Source organism: Fulmarus glacialis, unplaced genomic scaffold (genome assembly GCF_000690835.1).
Source record: "Fulmarus glacialis isolate BGI_N327 unplaced genomic scaffold, ASM69083v1 scaffold22834, whole genome shotgun sequence".
In the NCBI taxonomy this organism is placed as follows: domain Eukaryota; kingdom Metazoa; phylum Chordata; class Aves; order Procellariiformes; family Procellariidae; genus Fulmarus; species Fulmarus glacialis.
Window position 1 is genome coordinate 2757 of NW_009206390.1, and position 6954 is coordinate 9710.

Below are 6954 nucleotides of genomic sequence, written 5' to 3' on the forward strand. Positions count from 1 at the left end.
GCCAGCAGAGGAGGTGGAGGCAGGGCGGCAGCCACTCCACTCAGAAGCCAGGGGATCTGGACAAGAACAACTCGCTGTTGCGCTCTTTGGGGGATAAGGGTTTATTTACATCACAGATCAGGGAGCAGATCGAAAGCAGCGGCTCAATCAAACCCCGCTCCAGGTGCCCCCGAGCCCCCGGCGCAGCCCGAGCACAGGCACTGCCCACGGAGCCAGAACCGCTGCGGCGCTCGAGGCCAAGTCATTTATACCGAAATCACGGCTGTCAGGGTTGTTTATTTGTTTACTTCGATTACGGAGTGTAGCTCCTGCACTGCAAGAAAGGATCTTTAAGCAAGACAAATGACCGGTGCCCACTCGCGCTCTCTCCTGCAGACGACAGCAGCTCCTTACGACTGCACGTGACGGGTTTGTTCATAACTCTTGTCTCAGCTGCCTTTTTCTTCTCAGAGGGGAAATGTGCACGCGGTCTTGAAACCGTGACTTACTTCACCACCAGCAGCAGAGGTCTGCCACAAAACCAACCACAACTCCAGTGCAAGGAGGTGCTGGGGGGGTTTCCCACTAGGACACTGCAGGCCACCAGCAGCCTGAGGGACAGAGCAGCCTGTCCTAGTCCGTGTGGGCATCACCAGGCTAGGTTAATTAACAGGGCTGCTAGAACAGAGCCCTGGAAAAGGCTCTATACACATATTTAGGAAGAACTTAACATTTGCCATAGCGTATCACGGTACAAAAGCACGCATGAGAAGCATCACGCAGTACCCCGTTACTCTGCAGCAGGGCGTCCTGTGCTGTGACACGGCAAGGGACAGCCGTGCCCCAGCAGGGACGTCTCCTTACCCCAGGATGGTCCACAGCCAAAAAGCACAACTGCCACAAAACAGCTTTTTCAACCCAAAATGGACGGTCCATTTATAATGTAGTTTTCTACATGTAAGCCCTAAAAAATAAGTCACACCAATGTTCAAACATAATATTTTTATTTGTGGATAAAAATTAAGGCTCACAGTACTTTATCATTTCACAAGCAGAAAAATGTTAAAAATTGAGAATGATGGGGAATGCCCCCAATACAAATTCCTCTAACTGCTGACATGTTTTACTGAAGACTCGAGGTGAACAATTGTACAGGGCAGCTACAGTTATTAGTTTGTAAACTAGGTGCTAAATATATATGTAATTTTTTTTTAAGAAATGTGAACAGAGTATTATGTTTCTCTCCACTTCTGGCTGTCCGATACACATGGATTCCATAAAAACACTCAAGAACCGCTGGGATAACACCAACCTTCCTAAGAACAACCCATCACGTCTACAATGCATGGCACAGGTGCAAACAGGGGGAAGAGAGCTAAAGATCACAAATTTCATTTTGATAAGACATTTTGATTATAGTGCAATAGTTTATGCCTAAAATTTTCAATATTCAACTTTCTGGCTTGAAAAACCCAAAATCAAAGCATGTTCCTAAAGAGCACAGGAATTGCTATCAAGCTCCATTTCATTACAGGCATGAAAGCAACCCAGGTGATTAAAAGACGGTAAAAGTGTATGCCAAACTTCAGTATACACACAGAATACAGGTATACATCATGCCTATAGTTAAGATGCAACTCAAAGAAGGACTTCCAAGTGTGCAACATGCAGTGAATAAAAGATTTCTGTCCAAGTATGCTGCAAGTTTGTGGTCCAGAGGTGCAACAGTTACTGTAACCCCCAACCCAACGGGCACCACCATCACCATGCAAGTTTTCTTGTGAGTCACATCGTAACTACGGGACTATATACTGCAGATTTATTCACACGGACACCAATTAAAGTGTCCCAGTAAAACTGAGAAAGGTTTAGGTTTAAGAGGTGCTCTATATTCTTTGCATTACTTCTTAGTAATTCCTATATTCTTTGCATTCATTACTTTTCCATAATTCCTATATTCTTTGCATCACTTTTTAGTAATTCCTTCTGTTTTGCCTATTTGCTGTCAAGGTAACACAAACTGGCAGCGGCAGCAGCAAGAGCAAGCCTACTTACAATAAGCAACAACTGCTATAGCATTAAAAGGCTGAAGGATTTCTGCATCACACCAAAAGGATTCATTTCTTGTCATTGCACCCTTTACATCTGAGATACCAACACAGTAATGAAAACAACTGTCCTCAGCTTTTTCTGACAAAAAGTTAAAATGTACTCTAAGGCCATAATTTCACTAGGGAGCTTTCTTTTAAGATAAGCTACAAAGAAAACTTGTTTTCAACAGAACCCATGCTATAATGGATTCCGCCACAGCAAACACCGATTTACAGTGTTTTTGAACAACTCTTGCAGGTCACAGCCCAGTAATAAAAGAACATTCGTATTGATAATACTTCACTTACATCACAAAAAGCTCATCCAAAGGGCTCAAAGAGGTTATGATGGATGTGGATGAGAATTACCACCCCCATTTTATAAAGGAGGCGACCGACATACCGATTAAGACCAATTTGCCCAGGCTACAGGAGCTGCCAGGAGCGGGGCTGCGAGGGGGGGCAGTTTCCTTGGCCACTGGTCTGCTGCTCTCCTGTGTCCCCAAAGGGTTTCGAAGAGCAGAGGGCTGTAACACTCCATCTCCTTCCCCAAGTGAAAAACCACCACTCAGCGACACAGGCAAAAGAATAAATTTACACGTTAGCCATTTCCCATAAGCAGAAACTAAATTTCCATAATGTGTAGGCAGTAAATGTAAGAACAGGAAAATGTGTGCAATCAAAAGAATATAGAACAAACACTTTCAACCATTATTCCAGTTCACAAATCTATGCAAGTGGAAATATAAGTAGCCACAGCCATGAAATACTCCATGTTATTGAACAGTTTAAAATAAGTATTTCACCCCCATAAAACTATGGTAATCTTGCAGCTGAATGAAATGCAACTGCTTAAACTAAAAAAAAAAAGGATAAGAGGGATGAGCCTGAATACACGGTTACGGTTCCACCGGTGGAGGTACCTGGCAGGCACCCAGCAAGCTGCTCAGGTCAGAATTTAACTGTTACTTCACGGACAGCAATTGCAGGACATGCTCAAAATTCTCAGGTGGATGGAAACAGCTTTGCCTCAACACATCAGAAAAGCACAGGTGTCCAAAGTAACCATCTCGCAAATTATTGCCTACTTAACTACATAAACAGCAGAATACAAATGATGGAAGGGACCTATACGGATTGGGTAAGTCACCTCTGATACCATGACTCCACGCTAACGACTATAATGATCTTAAAGATCAAGCTAAGTACAATACATACAAAAAAAAAAATTCCTGTAAAAGCAAATGCGTAGAAAATAAACTGTCATCAAGTATAATGAAACCACATCGGCAGCAGGCTGCGAAGGGACTGTTGCACAAGCGTCTGAGGACAGAAACAGGATTCGCAGATCCAGTAGCTCTGGTGCAACAGCTTCCCAAGCTTCACTCCCATTTTTATGCTTCTACCAGAGTCCCCAGAAGCACCCAAAGATACTGCACTGTCTGGAATCTGACATATGCATACATGCAGTAAGTGTATACTTAAGGTTAACCTGCGTATACACGTCTGTTACCAACACGCACACCTACCGAGCGATGCAAGAGGGAGCGAGTACAGAAAGACAGACAGGTCGTTTCATAATATTTTAGCACTACTCTCTTGGAGCTCAACGTTATTGCCATGGGCTAATACGTCAAACAATATAGAACAAGCTTAACAGCATACAACAGATACACAGTAATTCCACAACTCAACAGTATCCACTACTCCATTTGGCAAAATATTTATTTATAATAAATCCGTTCAAAAGCAGTTGGTCACAAAGAATTCATTTTACATTTTTAGGCTGTAACAATGCTTTTGGTAGAAGTAAATAAACTGCCTCTTTTTACACAGTGTACAAAAACAAAGAGACATTGAAATGACAGTTAACAATAAAACACGTGAAAACAGGAAGAATCGGTAAGACAAAGGCAAAAGCAATAGGAATCTGTCTGCGCACCGCCAATGCTGCCATGATTATTTACCCGTACAAATCCTCAGCCCCACTTCATTATCATCCCCAGCACAGCTCTTAACTGCACGTTTACGCTCCAGGAGAGGAATCTGATGCGATGTAGCAGCTCCAGTCACTCTTTCACAGTACTGCATGTCAACACTGGGAATGGTTTCTGATATGATTTAGACTGCACACAGTACTTTAATAGAAAAAAGTTAATTACTCCCACTCCGTAGTTCCTGGTGGCTTTGATGTCAAGTCATACATCACCCGAGAAATGCCAGGAATCTTCTTAATCTCTGACACCATTTTTAACACAACCTATTGGGGGGAGGGAAATCAGAAGAAAGTATGTAAAACACACCTGATGAAAACTATCTGAGAAAGGCTTAAAAAAGGAAAACTTTGTTCACACTAATTCTGTTATACAGAAGAGAGAAAGGGCCTATAGCTATTAGCATATTACCACCAATTAAGAAATAAAATCAACTTAAAGAAAACTTCTGGCTTCATATCTGCAGTTACATTTGGAACTTGCTGATTTTTGGCACTGATAATAAACCAGGGTGTCGATTGCAATACACTTCCCTCAAGGCAGCAGCTCTTCAGCATCAAAACTATTTCTTGAGAGTTCAGCAGTAACACAGGCTGTTACTATCAATCATTTTCAGACTTTTCTCAGACCATCATCTCCAGCTGAACCATCAAACACAAAGCAACAGCCTGAGCAAAACCCCTTTCAAAACAAAAAAGGGAGCTCTTAAAGGTTAAAAAACCCAGAAAGTGGCATCCGAAGGAAAGAGTTTCCATTCAGAGGTATTCTCCAGAGTTCACAATCAATTCATGTTAGCAGAAGTATTCTAGATGAGAATTTGCTGATCCTTTGAAGTTCAGCTTCCTTAAAAATACCACAGTTCATAACAATGCCACTTACATGACATGCTGTTTTATAGTGCAAGCATAAATTACACAATGCATTGCTCTCCATGGAAAAACACAGAAAATTTTTAATCAAATACGACTTTTCCCCATAAATACAGGTATTTTCCACAACCTTTACTATTTTGTTACGACGTTATTACCTAGCCTTAGAGTGACCATTTTACATTCTGAAGAATGTGGGGGGTTTTTGTTTGGTTGTGGGTTTTGTGGTGTTTGGTTGTTTTGTCTGTGGTTGTTTTTTTTTTTAAACACAAACTTCAAGGTCAAATGAATCCTCATTTTATATAATGGAATAGTTTACATGGTAACTTAACCTTGACTCATTTCTTTTTAAATGGATAGGCTGCCTTAAAGTAGAAGACTTCAGTTACATACAATTACTAAACAATGCCTATATGCTTTTAAAGTATGTTTAAAAAAAGGTCAATCCTGTTCTTCATCTACACTGCATTCCCAGAGAGACAAAGCACTTGAAACTGGACATGGATAAAGTTTCCCAGAAAAATATGCCTCAACTTGACTCCTAAATCCTTTTAGTGACCTAAACAGGAAACAGCACAGTGAGATGTTAAACGGCAGGTTCCAGTAAAATCAGAAGTGGCAATCAAGGGCAATTCTGTAAGTCAGGACATTTCCAATTACTAATGCAAAAAATTCGTTTCAAAATCCCAGGAATGGGGTATTCTTTCTTTTTTAATTGATGCTATTTTGGCTCAACGCTGTTGGAAAGCCTTTAAGTTTGTCATACCCATCTGCCAGCTTCTCATTTTGTTACAGGTTTTTTTCCCCCAAAACACCACCATATTCTTCCTAACGAATACTATTAAAGAGAGAAAAAATTGCAACAAGATCAAAGTCAAGGCAAGCCATCAAGAGAGAGGGAAGAAAGTCAAAATGAGTCATCTACAATACTAGCTCATGTTGAAAAGAAACTTGAAAGACATATTACCTCTTCTGGAACCTCATTACCAGGAGTTGCTGCAATACCAGTCATAAAATCACTTGTAATAAAAGTTCGAATAACCACAGATCTTTGACAGGAAGGTTGTTTCTGTAGGGGGTCCCGATCAAAATGCAACGGTGTCAGTATTATTGGCATCTGGCTAATTTTTCCAGCATAACCTTCAGAAAAATAGCAGTACAAAGTGCTTTAATTTGGTTTAAAGACACAAATGTGATAGAAGTTTTACAGAATTTCCCACATGTACTTCAAACTATATACTCGGAGCTACATTTACATCTTCTGGGATCCTTTTGCTACTGCTACCACACCTCGGAAGATAACGTCATTATACAATTATGTGATTAGTGGTGCATACACTAAAACTACTCAAATTGCCACTTGAAATAATCTTCAGCATTTGCAGGCATGCAGAACAAAACCAGATAATCTCCCGTCATCCCTGTAATTCGCTGTGAATGCAATTTAAGATCTGCTTTCCTTCCCACCTAACATAACCATGGGGTTTTATCTATCCCCATATCAAGCCCAGTAAAGGGCCACTCACAAGTATCTCTGTGTCTCTGACATATTCAAAAGAAAGCTCTTAAGTATCCCTGTTGCTGGTGGTTGATAGGTAACTCCAGACAATCATCTCTCACTTTTTTTTTAAATATCTCCTTCTGAAAGCCGATACACAGACCCCCTCATTTCACTGTTTAAATGATCTGGAAGTTTGAGGTTCGGGTGCGTGGCAGCCTGCAGAGCCAGGAGAACACTGATGCAGGCTCTCACCCTCTGCTTGCACCGGCTTGAGCTGTTGGTACAAGGAGTCTTTTTTCACTAAATAACTCGAGTCTTATTTTTGGGAGCAATTCATTCACACAAAGCCAACTGTCACCAGAAGTTAGCGAGACACATCTACAGTTTTATAAACACAATTTACAGTGTTATCCTCAGCCTTTTGAGGCTATTTTTGTACAAAGTATGGTAAGACAGCCTTGCAAACAGAATACGTATTTTCAAATTTTCAATTTTGTAACTTGATTTATACAAAATATAGT

General features: G+C 40.9%; 1 long non-coding RNA gene across 1 annotated transcript; it reads right to left on the minus strand.

Moving 5' to 3' along the window:
• Positions 1–3778: 3778 nt before the first annotated feature.
• LOC104075290 lies at positions 3779–6072 on the minus strand. Its single transcript, XR_683501.1, has 2 exons — positions 5900–6072; positions 3779–4329 (listed from the first exon to the last, which is right to left on the minus strand). It is a non-coding gene; the product is annotated as an uncharacterized LOC104075290 (long non-coding RNA).
• Positions 6073–6954: the final 882 nt, after the last annotated feature.